Genomic DNA, 20,008 nt, shown 5'->3' with positions numbered 1-20,008 from the left:
GATGGGCAATGGGAGTGGGAGTGGAAGTGGGTGGGGTGCCGCGTCTGGGCGCGTTAAACTCGCGGCCAAAACGAAAGCGAAAGTTATGACATTTTGGCAGCCAAGTCGAAAGTGTTTAGTGTAGTGGCTGTGTGGGTGGCACACTGCCCCCAAACGCACCTTACTTTTCCCCCTTTTTCAGGTGGATTGTCGTCTTGAGATTCATATCTGCAAATTGCAGGTGGCATAACCAAAACTCAATTGGGAAAATGTTTCACTGAATCTAAAACCTCTACGAATTTAATTTCCCCATCCCTACTAAGATCTGCATTGCATTCAGCCAACATGTTCTATGACTTTCTATTCTATTGGTGATTTATTGCTTTTTCTTAGCTTCCGACCTTTTTCCCATTTCCCCTTGGTCAGTGCTGCAAATCACACAAATTAACTAGAGAAAACTGCCGCAGGACAACATAGAAATCCTAATGAAAAATTGTTAGCAAAAAAAAAGGAGATAAGAAATTTCATTTGAGTTCAAGTTGTGCGAGCCCCTGAAAACAAAAAACTCGACAAAAAGGAGCAAAATAAACCCCAACAGCCATTGACAAGGATGATGTCCTGGCAATAAATTGCTCAAATACAGAAAAAACGGAGGAAGGGGAGGAGGGGATAGCAAAATGCAGGCAAATTATAGCCACAACCGGGCTGAATGTGTCAAGCCAAGAAACTTTGGTCGTAGTAAAATGCTGAAAACAGAGAAATACTATGAAATACTACAGCGGAAAATGGTGCAGGGGGCGGGGGGGGCGGTTGTAGTGCAGGCTGAAATGAATTTTCACTCATTTCCTTATCGTCTGTGATTTCCTTGCCAGACTTTTCGGCCAGACGCAGACAAGCCAAATGAATTCTCTCTATGCAGGCAAACACACGATACACCACACACCACCCACCACCCACCATGCCACACCAAACCACACAACCGCCTGCGAAACCCGTTTGCCACCCCCTTTTCCACCCGCTGTCTGTCGCATTGTCTGCAGGCGGCGCACAAAAAATGCATTCTGTTGCCTGGAAAAAAGTTTTCCCCCGGACGGAATGGGTATGAAAGAGGAGCAGCCGAACGAAAAACGGAGGCAAAAAAGGAAAATCAATGGGCAACAACATTGCACAAGGGTTGTATCCCCTGCAACGTCATCATCATCATCATCATCCTCACCACCACCGCCAACATCATCATCATGATCATCATCATCATCGTGCTGATGACGATGGGGCAGCATCAGGAGCTTGGGCTGTCATCATTATGAAACATACAACAACCCTCGACTGCAGCACACTGCGGCCCAAAAAAGGGGGGTGTACAACCCCCAAGCAAAGTGCAGAGCACACAAAGCCCCCATCCACCCACCCACTCTCTCTCTCTCTCTCTCTCTCGCTGCCTCTGTCTCTCTTCAGCTCACTCTCTCTGCTGTCCTGCCCTTTCTCTCTCGCTCTCCCCTGCAGGAGCTCACGAAAAAAGGAGCAGCACGAACTTTCACTTTTTTGCACGAGAACGAAGGAAATCCAAGAAAGGGGGGAGAATGGGGCGCCGTCATGCGGCATTTCATTTATAGTCGGTTAGTGCAATGCGCCAAAAAGCAGACAACACATATGTAGTACCCATATACGCCATAAAGCAGAGACAGAACACGAGAAAGAGTAGGGAAATCGTGGGGAGAACGAGACGGAGAGAGCTGGAGCGAGGGAGAGGGAAGGTACAACTGCAGTTGCAACCCTTCTTCAGCACGATGCAGCAATAATTCTCAAACAACAAATGTAAAAAAAGCCGACCAAAACTCGCTTCTAGCCAAAATGCAAGTCTGCATGAGCGAAACTTTGGAAAAGCGAGAAGGAAAACGTGAGTGTGAGGTCGCTCGGTGGGTGGTGGGAAAAGTGCCACAGAGGGTTGGAACAAACTCCAGAGCTTGGGAAAACTTTTGCAGCTGACTTTGGCAATTTCCATTGCAGGCTACGTGCACGAGTGTAGATAAAAATATTTTAATTTATTTCACATTCGACGATTGCAGTTGAGAGTGAGCGAGACGCGCTGCAGAGTGAGTGAGGCGGATAGAGAGCGGAAAGGAGAGGGAAGAGGTAGAGACTATCACCACCACCACCCCCTTTTTGCATACACACTGCACATTGGCTTTTTCAGCGAGCGACTTTCGTTGGTTTTCCCCCCGGCTTTCCCATACATCTCCACACACACACACATATGCTGTCGAGTCTGGGTTTTCCCATTTTCATTTCCTTTTTTTTTTGCCTGCATTTGTCGCATGCAGCTATTCACAACCCCCCACAGCCGCCCACTCGTTTTTCATTTTATTTATCTTTGATAAAAGGTTTTAGTTTTCCGTCTGTGCCGAGTTTGGGCGTCCATCAATGTTGATGATTCAGACTAAAGGGTTTTTTGTTTCAAGAGTTCGGGCAAACGTATTGAATATATAAGGGATATCAATAGCTTTTCAAAGGGTTTGATCGAGTGAATGCCAGTTTCGACCACTCCAATGCACCAAGTGCAGCTGCAGTGAAGAGTATACAAGTATATTGCAAAATTGCAACCATATTTCAATTTTAAGCGGTCAGATAGATATTCCCCCAGTTTAAACTTTTACCACACCATCTCTCTCATCCAAATTAATATGCAATCCCATTCGAAATTCCATTTGTGGAATAAATCCCCTTTGGCAAAGATAAAACGCAAATAGACTTTAGTTTTGCGATAGATAAAAATACAGACTGACATGTGGATTTTCCATTTAGATTTCCATTCACGCTCGAACGGCCCATTTTTTTTTCGTGGGCACAGCACAGCCAACTGCAATTTAATCCCCGAAAGGCTAAATTCGGAATTCCCCCATTGCATTGATGATTTATTTATGCAGCGGAGCAAACGAAGCAAACACAAAGGGTAAAAATTGATTTCTGCATACTGCAAATTTATCGCTAAAAAATTTATTTATCAACAAAACTTTGGCGCAACTGACAAAGCAAATAAAGTGCCCCAAACCCCCCGCCGAATTTTCCCTTGTGCGCTGAAAAGTATTAATGGAATATTGCCGAAAATTCTGCAGAAAAGCGCATGCAAACAAGCAAGCAGACACAAGCAAAAACATCCTTTCTTTACCCACACTCATACACATACACATACACATACATACACATGTAAGCTGAGAAAATCGACAAACAAAAACTTTCAAAGGGGAAATCCAACACCAAAAAATGGGAATTAAGTCTGGCTCGTTTTATTATTTTATGCTGCTGCTGCAGTTTGCTGATTGTTTATCTAACGGGTGAAGGGGGGGGATGAAAAAGGGGCGTGCAACTGCAGTATTTTCCGCCACGCCCCAAAAAACCAGAGGAAATGAAGTTCGGTGCCAACACACACGTGCACAGAGTGTGTTGGAAAAGCGTTAAAAAATCGAAATTACATTTGAGCAGGAGCGAAAACGGAAATGGACAAAAAGTGTGCAATAGGCAGAGCTGGCATATATATATATATGTATATTCAGATGGACACAAGAGATAAGTTCGCATAGAGAAAGGTCCAAAAAGCCAGATTAATCAATGGCCAATGTCCATAGAAGCTGATAAAACAAAATAGCAAAACTAGTTCCAATTGCAGAATGCAAATGAAAAGCATTTCGATTTGAAAATCACAGAGAGTGTACATAAATCAGGTATATACCACATGAAAATTTCGCCTACTGGAATGCAACGAGAATTCTCAGCAAAGGCCAGCATTTAAAACATTCTCTATAAACAATTTGCAGAAGTTTTCCTCGGCCAACTTCTCAGAGCTCCTCATGCACCGCCAGTTTTCCGACCCCACAAGTGGGTGGTTCCGAGTGGCTGCAGTGGTGCATATTGTGGGTGGTGGTGGTGGCCAGCGCCATGCGGGCGGTGCAATGTGGAAAACCCTAACAAACGGAGGCTCGGACTAGGGTCGTGTCTAAATGAAACTTCATCATCATTCAACACGGCAGAAAACAAAAGGAATTTTTGTAAAAATTGCATAGCTTTCTGCGCCCAACCCCAATGCCCACTTTATATGTAGAGTGGTGGCTTCTCTTTCGCTTTTACGCTAGCGTGGACTGCAGAAATTGGCAGCAAAAATATAAAATGGGAAAGGCGCAAAAAAAGAAATCAGAAATTATTGTAGATTGCAGAGGTCCTGGCCGCTAGGACTCTAGGTCCTGGCACCCGAAGTCTGACCAACCAGCATGCAACCACCCAAAAAGTGGGAGGCTCCAACCACTCACCGCTGCCCCATTCCAGTGGGCTGGCGAAAAAAGAGAGCAAGTGAAGTGCATAAATGGATTTTATAACGTTCCCAGAGCCTGGGCTAAAGTAAATTTATGCTTTTTAATGCAATTGCAGGACGAGCAGACCGTAAGTGGGTGGTGTTGCAAGGATGGTGGGCCCGCCATGCTCCGTTGGTCCGGGCTAAAAGCATTCGACCAGTTGAGCTCCTCGTTTCTGGCCACCCAGAAATAAATGAAAATGAAAGAAAAAAAAAAAATACAAATACAACAAAAATCTAAGGGAGAAAAAGAGCTGGGATCCCCTTTCTGCAAATGGTTGCAACGCTCGGATGTCGTCGACTACGTCGCCATCGGCCAGACAAAGTGACATTTGTCGTTAATTGCAAAATTTATGGTCAGGAATCCCGGAGAAAGGCGGCGCGGGGTGTGGGTTGAGGAAAACCCCGGCAAATGGAAAATGCCTCAAGGGGTGCTGGACTTAAATGCAAAACAAATGCGACAGAAAAAATAAGTGCGCCATGAAAATGAGGAATTTTTTATGCAATTACTTCGTGGGAGCAACTTACGTTACGCTATACACCACAACGGCCTAATTAGTTCGAAAAAAGGCACCAGTGCTTACCTGCAAAAAAAAAAAAAGAGAAAACATTTGATTAAAGTACGAACTAATTAGGCAAAATTAAGATATTCTACTTCGAACTTAAAGGTTAACAAATGTATCTATCATAATTGCTTTAAAGATCCTATGAAAGGATCTTTATACATTTAAGTTAAATCGCTTTGTATTTTCTTTTATTACTGCAACTAAGCAACTGTTCTTTCAACATACACTTCTAATGAACCCGGTTTATCCGGCCAATGGAAAGAAGCTAAAAAGAAAATAATAGAGGTGGAGAAACCATCACATGCGACGTTGCCCTGGCTGCATTTCGCCTTAATTAGTGTGGGTAACTAGGTGGCCCGTCGGTTGTGATGGCCCCAACACCTCGACCCTAAACCCCCGCCCCTCCCTTCTTTTTTTTTTTTTTTTTTGGGGCTGTCTATCAGCCGTGCAGCCATGTGTGCAGTTAACCCTTTTTGGGCCCATCCACTGACATCGAGTGCACTTCAAAGTAGCAATTCAATTTCATGGTTGCGCCCCCTTCTTTACGGCTCACATAAAAACGATGGAAAAAAAACTACTCTTTTTCGTGGCTTGTTCCTGTGTAAATCACGTCCATAAAAATGTTGCACTCGAGTTGGTGCATTTTAATTAGACTTAGGAAAGAAACAAAAAACCGAAAAGAGACTTCACGCTGCAGGCGGTCGGCCTTAAATGCGTCTTATCAGCGGTCATCGCAACTTAAATGAAACACCTTGCACAAGAGCCGAGGGAACCAGAATCACCCACGCATAACGCCGCATGAAAAGAGCACCCGAAAAGTCTGAGAAAAACCATAAATTAAGCTTGGCGGCATACAACATCATCAGCGGATGAGCAAGTGCAAGACTTGCGCAAATGCATTGTTACAATGGATTCGAGTGGGAATCCCAAAAGTGTGACTTGCACACCACATAGTACATCATATGTACATATATGAATCAACAAAGCGTATAGACCGAAAGACAATGTCATAGTCCTAATAGGCAACTCTGTTTTTTGGGGTGGAATTCCTGCTTGACTGCACTTTATAGAGCGAGCGATTGCAATGTTGCATCCCCGGTTTCCCATGGGAAAATTTAGTCTAACAAACTGTACGATTGATTTTTCGTTTCCTAAATCTGTGCTGATAGTTACAAAGTTTTTATATTTAAGTTCTATGTTTTAATTGATCCATTTATAAACAACAACAACAACCTGTTCGCAATTACCAACTTGACAACGTTGCCCATCGTTGATTATTTTCCCATGGAGCCAAGTGCATCATCAAGACCATCCAACCAAAGTTCTGCATATCAAACGAACCAGAAAAAGCCGGAGAAGCAACAAAGAAGGAAGCACAAAAAACACGTTTAAAAAAAAAAGCTAATCACAAGAATGGGGAGGAAGAAAGAACGCCCTCGAAGGGCTCTAACGGTAAATGCTGCATATGTGTTCTCCGCCCCTCTCTCTCGCTCTCTCACTCTTTCTCCCTTTTTGGTAACCCTTTTTTCGCCTTCTTTGTTCCGTCTTCCACTTGAGTTCGCTTTGTTTTAACGGAAGCTGGCGCTGTTGTTGTTTTTATGCTTTTTAATTTCCTTAACCATTTTCTTTTGTGCTTTTTGTTCCACTTCTCGCTTTTTTCCACCGCCGAGTGCACTCTTCAAGATTCAGATTCTTTGGAGAAAGGGAGACAGCAAGATAGGGCGAAAGCCCGGAGGAGCGAAGAGGAAGTGGAAGCATCGAAGGTGGAAACGCATCAAAACCAATGTCCCTTGTGGGGAAAAATGTCAAGTTTAACAACAAACACAAACGAGAAGTTACAGATTTTCCAGATTGCGGCAATTTGAGGGAATTATGTACGGTTGCATGTGTCTTTGAGTGTCTCTTCGTAGTGTTTGCGTGTATAATACTTGACATAATTAGCTGTTATTAAAAGGAAATTGGGGGACCAACGGTTCTCCAATTAAATAATCATTTCTGTTCCGTTCTTTCGGATATTAGATTACGAAATGCGTAAGAAAGAGATGCAAAGTGTGTCACTGTTGCATTTCATTGCAGCTTAGTGGCATTAGTAATTGTTATGCGATCAACATTGGTTTGGATTTCCTTTCCTTTTGTTGGAGGAGGAAGTGTTTAGGTTTAAATTAATCAAAAATACTATTTGGGATGTTGGTTATTAAATGTAAATGTAGGTTCATTAAATATTAGTTCATTTTGTAGAAGATTCGTTGGTTTCTAAATCGACCGGAGAACATGTTAATCTGATTTTTAGATTGACAAATTTAACTGCGTTTTTGCCAAGAATTTATTGCCTTGATCCCCAATCTATCTGTATCTTGAACTGATCATCACATTGAAAAGCTCTTCCCTCGCTGTGCGTGGCGCCTACAAAAGCTCACAGAGTGCGTGGGGAAAGCTCCAAAACAGTGCCCATCTCCCTCGCTCTCATTGCATTGGCCTAGGCCTACGAGCTGCCTGTTTTTGTTGCTGTTTGCCGCGACCATTTTTAGACTTCCTCGTTTTGTTGCTGGATTTGCAGTGAAGCTTTCTTGATTTCATGAAAAAACGGTTCGGTAGGCGCTGCTAAAGTCTGATATTTATTGCGCGTGAATGTCATTCGAGCGGCGGGAAAGCTCTACGCACTGCAAAAGTATGCACGTATGTATGGGTGATTTTGGGCCTATCGTAGTGTGCGTATACGTACATTTTTAATTATGCTGTGCCAGCTCAAGGTTTTTTCTATCGCTGCTGCTGTTTTATTTCGTTTTTTCGTAGTTTTATTTTTGTTGCTGTGCAGGCTGCCCCTTACGCACTTTGAGCCAATTAAATTGTAGGCCACGCCATACTTTTTTTTATATTTTTTTTTGTTGATGCGACTTGTGAATTTTTTTGCGCTGCGCTCACCGAAAGAGGAACAGGGACGGGTAGCATGGGGTAAGCGAGACGGAAGGGGAACGACAAGTGTATATAGGCCTATGTATTCATTTCTTTGTACATAGCACAAACTTCCATTTGCCAGTGCTTTTTTACAATTTCGTCTATGTTTTGTTGCTTTTTTATTTATTTGTTGCGCCCTTCTGCAAGTTTCGCTATGTGTGTGTCTGTGTGTGATCGCTTTTTGTACGCGCTCATTCTGTTTTAGGAATTATCAGCATTTGGTTCTGGGTTGTGATGTAATAGCCTCTAAATCGACATTTCGGTCTGCCTGCAATTCTATTCAATTTTGTTCTTTCTGAGGTATTTTCATATATGGAATTCATAATAGAGAAGCAAAGATTTTATAAAATTATAATAATTCAAACAATTTAAAAAATCTTTCTTAAAGGTTTAACAGGACCATGCCCTTTTCATGACTCCCAAAAACCCCTAAAAAAAAAGGCCATGAAACTTTAGACATTCCAACTGTTCAATGCAGATAAAGCAAAGCACAAAATGGCGAAAAAGAGAGGAGTTGAGAGTGCGAGAGAGAGAAGCGGACAGAAATGCGTTTTCTATTTGTGCAAACTATCTATACACACACACACAGATGAAGTTACCACCCACACACACACACCTTGCTTGCATGCAAAAGTTTCGTTTTTTATTGCGTGTGGCGAATTGGAGCAAAGGCAACTGGCAATTAGCAACTGGGGAATGGCCAGAAAAAAACCTCCAAAACTAGCGAAAAACGGTGGAAGAAACTTTGGTGGAATTGACTTCGCCAAACCCAAATAAACATTGCACATACAGCAGCGTTCAAATAAATAGTTCCAATAGATATACATAAAAAAAAAACACTTCTAATAATATTTTTCCAAAATAAGCCGCAACATTATAAATACATCAATTTCCAATGTTTTTTTTTTTTTTAAGGACAACCTTTTACCTCTGCTGTAGTTGCTCTGAAAAAGTGTAGACTTTTCATATAGGCCTAAATTCTCTTCCTCTTTACTTTTTTCCTCATGAATTGTCAAGTGCCGTGGAAACGCAGAAGGGAAAATGTCACTTGGACTGACACTGACAGAAGGTTTTCGGCTCGCCACGCCCCCTAGCCCCTTAATTTTTAGGCCTACCTTCTGCCAAATTTTGCAGACCAGAAGAACTACTCGATCTTTTTTTTGTTGATAAGCCTTAATAAAAGATCATAAAAGCGATTAATTCATATGAATTTTTATGGTCCCCGTTTTCGTGTAATTTAAATTTTTCCTTATTTTCTGAGCCCATTTCAGCAGCCCTTGAATGATAAGTACGTGTGTCTGGCCATAATGGTTCATAAAATCATAAAATAATCTCCGCCCAACAACTGGCAATACTCGAGTGATACTTGGGATTAGCATAGGATTTCCGACTACTGTATGTTGTGTTAGATAATATTTTGATTAAAGTGTTGTCCATATGAGTTTTCAATGAATAGTTGCATTGCCTAACTTGCTTCTGTAAATAATAAATAATTTCAAATGCAGTTTTGACCTCTTACTTGACCCTTGAAATTCAGGGCTATAATAACTGTAGTAACAATCGGAAAAACTGACATGCTTGCAACGCTGTTGCTCGTTTTCGCCTTCTTGGTAATCGGTGGCATTAAAATTCAGGCAACTGCAGTGGCAAGTCATAAAATTGAAACAATTTGGGCAGAAGAACCGAAATGCGTTCGCCTTACTGGTGAACAAGGGGTGGAGTGGGGGGGTTGGGAGCATATCATAGGCACTTTGCGCAAGTGCCGACAACAAGAGCAAATAAAAAAGAAAACAATGAAGTCGGTTGCATTGCGTCAGTTACAACATGGCTAAGACAAGAAGAAGAAGAAGAAAGACGAGGGAGAGCCGCGCAGTCTGCTCCAAAGGCGAGTTATTCTTAGAAAAAACCTAACGATTGTGCAAATGCACGTGAGAAGGCGAGGGAAATGGGAAAGAGCGCACTTCCGACCGGGGAAAATGCAGCAGACAAAAACTAAGACAAAAGCGCCACGGAAATTGCTGCACAGATAAAAAATAGTGCGTCTTCTGTAGATTTTTACTGATTATTGTTATTATTTTAGCAGCTTAAGTACTGATGTATCTTGTAGATATTTGAAGTATCTATAAGATTCGTTCTCTTTCGAATTATTATTATTATTTTTTTTTCAATCTCTGTAGACTTAAGTGAGGTTTTAGGAATTAAAATGCATATTGAATATTTAAATGCTTGTTGAAATTGTTTGAGGTGTAAAAGCTTTAAAAACTATTGTGCATTTAATTAAATGCGGAAGACCCCACACAACAACAACAGCAGCAACAACAACAGAAACTGAAACAAAAACTACAACTTCCAGCGCACGCAATGCCAGACCAACCCCAACGCGTGCGAGCGGGACGGGGCGAGTGCGCGAGGGAGAGGGGGCGAGAGCGGTACAAAGAAGTACACAACGCACAAAATTTGGAACACGCTGCGTTTGCTAAGTAGGTCAAAGTGGCAGCGGCGCCGGCAGCGCAGTCGAAAAATATTGCGTGTCAACTGCGCCGCATTTTTTTTTTTTTTTTGTGCATCGGCAAGAAGCAGAAGTAATATATTTTTAATTTATGCACAACCCCAAAAAATATCTACACCCCTTTCCGTGCGTGAGTGTGTGAGAGAGTTTGTGTGTGTGTGTGCGTAGATACACATGTAGAAGTGACAAGCAAGCAACTTTTGCTTTTTTCTCGCGTATTAATATGCAACGCCAAGTTTTGAGTGTCATAAATCATACGCAAAGTGCGTAGACAATTTTTCTCTTGACCAAAAAATGTTTTCCTTACTTTTTGCATAAATTATAATTGTAATTAGAGGCGGAGCACTTGCCTTTTTTTTACGAGCGGTAATTGTTTGCAAATGTTTGTGGACACTTTCTAAAAAAAAAAAAAACATTTTTCATTTTACGCACTTTTTCGTGCGTGGGGAAACTTAAAAGGGCCATTAAGAAATGCGAAGAGATGTGTGAAAAAATGACAAGTTGTGAATTTTTCATAAATATAACATAACAAACTCACCTTAATATTCAATTGCAAATTTACGCATTAATCCAAATCCAGAATCCTCAGTTGTAACACCTTTCACAAGTGGTAATTTTGAATTTATAAGTTTTTCTTTTTAGTTTTTCTCACTTCACTTTTTTTTTCACTTAGGCCAAATGTTCTAGTTCTTTTTGTTGCTAATTAGTTAGGATATATACTCGAGTTGTTTTTATCAAAAATTGTTTACCAAATATTCTCCGATATAATTCGTAAGCATAGATATATGTATAGGTATATATTTTATAAATACATGTATTACGATTGGTAATTTTTTTTTTTACTTTATTCTTTATTTATTTTGTTAAATGATTTTGCTTTGCTTTTATCGAAACGAAATTTTTATGCAAACTAACACACACGTTTTATCTGCTGCTTCTGTTGCGGTTGCTTTTACTGTAGTGATCACTGTAGTAGTTGCTATGGCTGCTGTTGTTGCTGTTGTTGTTGTTGTTGTTGTGTTGCTGTGTTTAGTATTGCGTATGTCCGAACCAATAATTTTGAATAGTTTACCAATTTGGTGGCTTAAATTTTTGCGGTTTTCTGCGTTTGTTCTAAAAAGATTTCCCTCGGCTTTTCAACTGATTTTGGGCTGGTTTTTGCTGACGGTTTTGGTTTTCCTTTTGTTGCGTTAAAAATTTACATTGATTTTATTAGATTGTCATCTTAGTTGCAAATCATTTTCACGTGTGGACGTTTTGAGATAATTACAATTTGTGTATATTTTATGTATGATGTTTTGTTGCCAAAAATCGTTTTTTGTTAATTTATTTTTGTTGTATTTAATTCAAGACCAAAACTTATGTTGCCAATTTTAGAATTTTGCGTTGTTTTTCGAAATGTTTTTGTTTTCAGTTCATTTTTAGGTTGATTTGTTGCAATTTCGCGTTATTTGATTCAATTAAATTGATTTTGAATATTTAGATGGTTAAATGTTCTTGATTCGCATTTTGTAGCATTCGCTGGTTTTGAGGTCGTTGAATGTTTTTCTTGACTTTCCTAAAATTTGCTCGTTGAGACATTTTCACATTGACATTTGGCTGCAAATACAAAAGCGGTTAGAAAATTGTTATTAAAAAGTGTAAGTGGAATTTGGCTGATTGAAACTCAAATCTATTCGGGGATAATGTGACATGTTTTAAGTATTCATTTTCTTTTTAATATTATATTAATTTGTCACAGTTCACCCGAATAAATTTCATTTCATTTGTGCCCAGAATTTCTGGTTTCTTATCAGCCCGATTTCTTGTAAGTGGAATTGGATTAATGATTTTATTATCGCAGAATATATTTCATTTTCCCATTTTGGGACCGTAATTCCCACTTTGCTTCTGGCAAATGTCTTTTATTCTACTCAAAAACACTTTATATGGCATTGGGACTTGGAAATTTTGGGGAAGGGGAAACATTTTTATTTGAGCAGTGAATTGTCTAATTGTTTTAAGAACATTTACTTCAAAACTATTTTTAAGAAGTTTTCACATTTTGTAGTGTATTTCTGTAGTTGTTCAACACTTGTTCACCGTTATTCTACACTTTTCTCTCGCTTTTTTGAACAAGTGTCCTGGGGATTAATTGCATTTTGCCTTCTTTCCTGCACTTCATGCACTTTCCTCTATTCTCCCTTAATTGCTATTTCGTAGCACACACACACACACACACACACATAAACACACAGTGCAAAAAAGGGGTTCAGTTCACTGGTATTGCGCCTTGTTTATTTTCAGGGGGAGGCGGAAAACGGGGAGGGTTGTTTATTGTTCCATGTACTCCTCGCTGTTGTTGTTGTAGTTTGCTTTTGCTTATTTTTCTATTGTTGTTGCTTGATTAAAAATGCAGACGTTTTGGTTATGCATAAAAGTCTATACTTCACTTTTTCTCAGTTTGCTTTTGCTATTCGCTTCATTTTTTATGCTGCGTTTTGTACCGTTTGAAATTCGAGTTGCAAAGTCACACACACACACACATAGGCCAGAATTTCATGTGTGCGAGAAAACCAAGTACACACGCATAATTGTTCATTTTTGATTTTATGTCACTTTATTTGAGCTTTGAAACATACCACATGCACTTCAATATGATCAATATTCACTCAAAATTACCTTTGAATTACTAGGCGAACAGCCGTTTTGCAACACTCACGACGCACTCACGCACTCTTGCCACACACATGCACACTGGACAGTTAGTTTGTGCATTTGCTTTGCTCGACGAAACACAAACAAAACGTAAATAATAATTAAAAGTGTTCAATGCCGCAAACTTTTAGCACTTTTCGCTTTTTGCACTTCATCCGCTGCAGTTCTTTCAGTTCAGAAATGTAGAGAATAACTGTTTTATCAAGCGGTTTCGATTCTGTCCGTGCTTCCTCGTTTCTTAATTTACGTGTAAAACTTGAGTTGCCTGCAGTTGCCAGGGCTGACGAGCGACGAGGCGATGCGAATTTGCGACTGCGAATGCGAATGCACAAACGCTGCTGCTGCTGCGAGCACCACCGAAACAAGCAACCGCGAAACTTCAACACGTCCGTTCAACACGGCAGTTTCTTTTTGACTGCCGATTCGATTTCGATTCCAACAGGCGGCGAACGAACAAGCGTGCAGTGGTGTGCTCCGTAGAGAGAGAGAGAAAGAGAGCGCGAGCGAGCGAGCGAGCTTTTAATCCAATTGGAATGCAGGCGAGCAACTTGCAATTGTCAGATTGGACATCTCCAACAAGGATTCTTAAAAAGGATAACCGAAAATAGTCTAAAGTATAACAGAAAATAGTTTACATATTTTTTTTTAATGATTTTTAGAACACAATTTACTCAGGCGAGTAGAAGTAATGGTCGTTGCAACTGCTTTTTGCATGTCTTTTTCTGTGTGTATGCACTGCCGCCCCAGGATAAAAATTACATATATCCTCATAATCCGGGGGTGAGTCTCTCACTCTTTCTCTCACTCTCTCTTTTGCAGGCGCAATTGCATAAGGCAAAGGACATGAGGTAATTTATAGGAGCTCCGCTCAAGTGGAAAATGTTTAGGGAAATCTCGTCCCGAAATAGCAAAAGCAAACCTTAACTTGGTCTTAACCTATTCGAACAGCGGGGGATTCCATCCAGGTGGTCTCTGAATATTAGATGCAATAGAAATAGGGTTCGCAAGAGGCGATTTATATGGAAAACCACTTTAAGATCGGCACAATGAGTTAAGATGGGAATATGGGAAAAATGTTAATTGCATAGCTTTAATGCAAAAGAACGCATTACGTTTCTTTAAAATCTTGATCACTCTCAGAAAACAAAAGTAAAGGATAAAATTTTTTTAGTGGAATTCTTTGGAATTCTTTAGAAAATTCTTACAATTGGTCTTTGATTTCTAGGAAGAAAACAATAATAACCTAACTACTCAGTTCTCGCATAATTTGCATATCCCTTGAGAACTTTCCGATCAAACCATCAAAATTGGAACAAAAACCCTCAAAATGCTTTTCATTTCTCAGCCCAAAAACTTCCCCTATTCACACAAGTGTCAGGAGTCCCTTTTTTGAATGCAATTCCCATCAAAAATATCAAATTCCTAGCCAATCAAACAATAACCACTTAATTTTAGTGGAAAAAGAGTTGATAAAGTTGAATCAAACAATTACCTTATTTCTATTCATTGACAGTTCGTTAGCAACAGTATTTTTTTTTCAGTGCAGCCTTGCCAAAAACAATAACAATGCGCATTCGTTTTGCAGTGAGCGAAAGAGAGGAGAGAGCGGTAAGCTTTTTTTTGGCGCATGTTTTCCCATTCTCTCTCTCTCTCTCTCTCTCTGCTGCCATTTTATGCACACACAATGACAATGAAAGCTTGTCGGTAAAGGGGCGGGGTGTGGTAAGGGAAAACGAACAATTTACGCGATTCAAGAAACACGTGGAGTGCCGGCGTCGAAAATCCAATAAGCAAAGGCAAAAGCTCCTGCTTTTGCTGCTGCTTTTGCTTCCCCAGTCGGAAGTGGAATTATTCCGGAACGCGTTCCTTAATAATTCTTTTTCGATGCATTTTAAATTAATTTCATATATTTTTATTTTATAAAAATACCACTAGATCAAACCCTTTCCATAACGAAAAATGCAGTGCATTTTTCGGTCGAGCGCCAATAAACCTCACTCCACCTCCTAAATCCACCCCTGTGCTTCTCTTTTTGGCTCTCCATTTGCTTTTGCAGTACTGCACGCACTTTTTGGACCTACGTCTTCCCCTGCTCTTCGTCACTCAACTTTTTGCTTAGCTACACAACTTTTGTTAGCGCACTGAAAAAAAAAAACGTGGAAAAGGAAAAAGTAATAAATTAAATAATACTAGAAGTACAAGCAATATAATATTATTATATTATATAGTAATAATAATGTAACAATATATATAATTATATACAATGGATAGATTCTAAACGAGAAACCAATCATACGATTCATGTGCATTCAGAATTCATCTGAACTTTAGAAAATAGGCGCATCAAAATATTACTTTTATTGATATTTCGTTTCTTTTATTTTCTGTGCATTTGAGGGAGTTGTGGAAAGGGGCTGGATTAAGTGGGTGGCTGTGCGTTATATGCTCCACTTTTTGGGCCTGCGACCACAGCCCCGAAATTCTGTTTCCGAACGCACTTTTGCAGCTTGCGTTCGTATGCCTTGTATACACACGCACATACACACAACGTCTGTGTGTGTGTGCTTGTGTGGGGCGCGTGCGTGTGGTTGTGTGGGTGTTTGCATTGGTGTGCGCGCATTTTTGGGTGTGCGTTTTTTGGTATTTCGTGAAATTTTAGCATTTATTTGTTATGTACTCAAACTGACGTCGCTGCAAAGTTGCTTTTGCTTTTGCTGCTGCTGCGCTGCTTTTGCTGTTTTTGCTGTCTCACTCTCTCTCTCTCTCTGTCTCTCTCTCTCTCTCTACCTCGCTTGTTTGTGTGCGTGAGTGCGTAGGCTCGCCTATGTACACTATTTGGCAATTACATTCGCCTGTATGTATTTATGTACACTTGCACGGCTATATTTGTTTGTTTGCTTGTGTATTTTGTACATAAATATGTTTGCTTGTTTGTGCTTTTCGCTTTTGCTTTGGAGCCGCCAAAAAAAACACAGTTTTATGTGTGTATACTGCATTTTTATGCCGTGCAGAAGATATTACATTTTGGGGTTATGGATAGTGGTGCCATGAAGCTGAAAAGGCCTCAAGTGAAATACTTGCTAATAAAATCAGCCTGTACTTTCGTTTCTAATGATAAAGCGAACTTAATCAAATTTAATCGAAATTTTGTATCGTAAAATGTGATTTTTAAAATCGAAGGAACTTTTCTAAGAATTGCAGCATAAAAAAAAATTTTACGCTTGACATTTGGCTTGGCGTTTGTGTTTGTAATGCCTGTCAAACAAGCAAATGCTTACACATCCCACCCACTTAGAAATCCCCCTCCCCATTACACCCACAACCCCTTAAATCCCCCCTCCCCCCGCCACGATTTTCGTATCAATGTTGTTGCGTTTTCAGATAAGATGATATCATTTGTTTTTGTAGCATTGCCAGCACATTTTATTCGCATGTGTGCGTTAACATACATATATATACATGGATATGTTTTTGAATATGTGCATATGAGTAAGTTTGTTTGTTATATTTGATCTCAAAGTTCTCAGTTTTTGTTTCTATATTCCCTTTTTTAAATTTGACTCCATGTTAAGCGCTAATTTTATGAGGAAACCAAAGAAGCAGGCATCCAAATTCTTGAAAAAGTACTTCAAAATATAAGAGGAGTAACTTCCAGTTTCCATGCTCTTTAAAGTTTTTCCGAAAGAAGTTACAACTGCGTCGCAGTCCCAGAAAATATTGCGCGCTTAAGCGGCTCCTTATTGAATCCGCTTGTTCATTCAAAAGCGAGGCGAAAATGAGCGAGGGAAAACAAACAATGCGGAGAAAAGGAAGACAGACAACAAAAGATAAAAAAAGGGGTTTCAAGGACATTTTACACATAATTTTTACTACCTTGCAGGACGAACACGGTGAAAAGGAAAAGCGCCGGCTAATGTAATAATTTTTGCCCACGGCTTTGTGAAGGGGAACTCCTGTTGCTCTCGACCTGATTTTGGGACCAGGTTGAATGCTCTATTACCCGCAATCGACGAGGACGAAGTAGTAAAAAAAAAAAAAAAACGGTAAATTGGGGTGGAGGAAATGGATATCAAGGAAAAGTTCTAGGGCGACGACATTGATTGCCTTTTCACCTTCGACTCTCAGCCAAACTGTAAAGGCTTCTTTCTTTGGCAACCTCATTTGTTTACCTTTCGCGACCCGTGAATCGATTATTATGATTTGGGTGAATGAACTTGATTGGGTTGACAACAATCATTTGCATATGGAAATATATATAGCTGACTTACCATAAAGTATCTTAACGAACATACATAAATATGAAATCAATTTAAAGGGATAACTATTGCTTCTATCATGCATACATATGTCAGCACTGCAGAAGGTAATACAATACTAAAGCCATTAATAAAGCATTTCAACCATTGCCTCAGAGAACGCCCAATATGGTCGAAATTCGCTGAATGAAACGCAGGGCTATGTGAATTAGAGCAAACAGCGGGTGGATGGATCCCAAACGGGCCGGAGTAATGTAATTTAATGATGAGCGTCAAGGGAAACTGGGTCACTCACGCATGTTGTCGCTGCAGCAACAAAGCACGCACAAAGCACTCCAACTAGATGAAGAGATACGTCGGACGTTCAGATACACATCATCAGCAATGCCAAACTAGCAAACTACCAAACTAGCAAACTAGAAACCAAGCCACCGAAATTCCAAACCCAAATCCAACCCAAAAGACCCCAGACAATGCGTCGCGAGTGTGAGGGGCGGGGAATGTGGTGCAGGGTGGTGCAGAGGTGAGTTTCCAAGTGGTGGTGCATGCAAATCAGAACACGGGCACAGTGGTTTCGGGGTAACTAGATAAGGGTTATAGATCATAACAGTTTTATCAAAAAGATGCCGTTTAAAGCTCTGTCCATTGAGGCAGAGATAGAACTTGTTGGGAATTATAGTGCTGTAGAATAAATACTTTGATTCTAATGATAAATGATATTTACTACAGTTTGCATTTCAGGACATCCATTTAATAATGTTATTCCCCACGTTCTTCTTAGGCTGCACACACTGTACACCCAGTTTGATCGCTTGCCACTGCTGCAGTCAACTTGTGCTACCTTCCTCACTTCCTCCCCTTGTTCAAATGCAATTCTAACGCACAACTCGAACAACAAATTTCGTAGTTCGCTTCTGGTTTTTCGGTGATGTCGTTTTCGATGAGTGGAAAATTGGGTCACTTGCATATAATCCACATGTGAGTGCGTGTGTGTTCTTCATTCGGTGGATGTTGCAACGATGGCGCTGCCTCAGCTGCCTCAGTTGCTGATGATGATGATGATGATGATGGTGATGTTGCTCGACTGCCTGTTCTCCCTTTGATCTTCGCTCCGATTGTTGTTTTTCCTTCTGGCTGCCCTTGCCTCCCACTGGGCGGGTTGGGCAACGTTCTGAATGCAATCTATCAATCCACGGCGATATGTCTGCTGCTGTGTGCAACCACTGAGCGAGTTATGTAAGAGTCATATTTCAGCGGGAAAAGCTATTCAATTGGATGTGTTAATGGTAATTGGCAGGGAAATCAATTGAACTATTAGGCGAGCTACAAATGTAGTCCTAATAATAATAATAATATTATCAAAGTAATAAATATAACATAACATCTAAAAATTACAATCTTCGTGGAGGAGATTTCCTTATGTTCGCATCCACTTTTCCAAATCCGCTAAAAGCAGAAAGAAAATCCTCTCTGGCTTGTCACTTCATAATAAAATCACATTATGTGGCCGAAAACAAGGACCTTCAACCCAATTAACCATAAATTAAATTAACTAAAAACCCAAAGCGGCCGAAACAAGAAAATTCGCATAATATGGAGGAAAAGCGAATAACAACTTAGCAGCCACAATTGTCAAAGGTTTTCCACTTTGCTTTTCGGCTGCTTTCGTGTTTTCGTTACCCCCTCCCCCCTCTTTATTTATATTTATTTTATGCACAAGAAAAGTTAAAAAGAACTGCACAATTTAATGGGCACAAAACGCGCGCGGCCGAGGAAAACAGAAATTCCGAATCAAAGACACAGCCACACAAATGTTCATAGGCAATTCTCAGCATTTTCTTTATTTGTTTATTATGCATGAATTGTAAATGTTGGGCCAAATTGCCGGGTCTTCGGACTCGCAGGGGTGGGGTGGGGGGATTGTTTTGTGGATGACGTAAAGTTTTGTGCTTGCAACAGCAACCGGAAGAATTCAATTGTGTGTCAGATACTTAGGATATTGGCGAGGGGTTCTGCGGCCAGGGGGCAAAAGGCAATCGGAAAATCTTGCTAGGAAAGACATTATTTGCATGCCCTTACGAAAAATTTGGAAAATGCTGGGCAAATAAAATAATTATAGTTTCCAGTCCAGTTGGGAAATCAGCCAAACTATAACATTATATCAGATACTTACTTTCTATTTGCAAGTATTGTATAACATAGAACGAATATTTAAATACATTATTTCTTACATTTTCCTATGGTTAAAGTACCCATCATATAACGAAATAAATAAGTTTAGTAAACTTATGAAATTATTAAGTGGCACCTATTCGAAAAGAGCTAATTTTAAGTGACTTCCTCTTTGAAGAAAGTTGAGCCCACTGAGTAAATTGCTTTATTAATTTTTCACGCACTATATGATTAACCAATTTCTAGTGCGTCCTCCGCTGAACTTGGCTCATTTTAATACTTTCTGGGGTGGAAACCCCCCAAAATTCACTAAAAGTTTCGCCGCGACTGGGGAAAATCGCAGGCAATTTCGATTCCCACGCGTGCACAGTTTACGCCTGCGAACTAATTGCAAATTAATGACTTTTGGCGAGCGCAGAACACGAGATACATATATTTTCGCGCGTATTTGCGCATCCCAAAGATACTATAGCCCTTGGGCTCCAGTTAATCAATCATTTTGTCTATTACATGCCTCGAGTAAGTCCAAAAA

At 40.2% G+C, this 20,008-nt stretch overlaps 1 protein-coding gene and 1 long non-coding RNA gene across 5 annotated transcripts in view; one reads left to right on the top strand and one right to left on the bottom strand.

The window, feature by feature from the left end:
* chinmo (Chronologically inappropriate morphogenesis) overlaps positions 1-13,467 on the bottom strand; it is a 53,425-nt gene extending 39,958 nt beyond the window's left edge. For 2 of the 4 annotated variants that reach the window (NM_001258910.2, NM_001201751.2), the window contains exons 1-2: positions 13,013-13,467; positions 10,890-11,950 (exon numbers count right to left, since the gene is read on the bottom strand). The gene's annotated coding sequence lies outside the window, so the exon portion shown is untranslated. The remainder of the gene's footprint in view (positions 1-10,889; positions 11,951-13,012) is intronic. The other 2 variants (NM_164429.3, NM_164430.4) reach the window with 2 other exon arrangements.
* Positions 13,468-17,561: 4,094 nt separating this feature from the next.
* On the top strand, positions 17,562-17,793 carry lncRNA:CR45695 (long non-coding RNA:CR45695). Its single transcript, NR_124022.1, has one exon. It is a non-coding gene; the product is annotated as a long non-coding RNA:CR45695 (long non-coding RNA).
* The last annotated feature ends 2,215 nt before the right edge of the window (positions 17,794-20,008 follow it).

Source organism: Drosophila melanogaster, chromosome 2L (assembly GCF_000001215.4).
Source record: "Drosophila melanogaster chromosome 2L".
NCBI classification, from domain to species: Eukaryota; Metazoa; Arthropoda; class Insecta; order Diptera; family Drosophilidae; genus Drosophila; species Drosophila melanogaster.
Note: the sequence above shows the minus strand (reverse complement) of the source record. Positions and strands in the feature narration are given on the sequence as shown.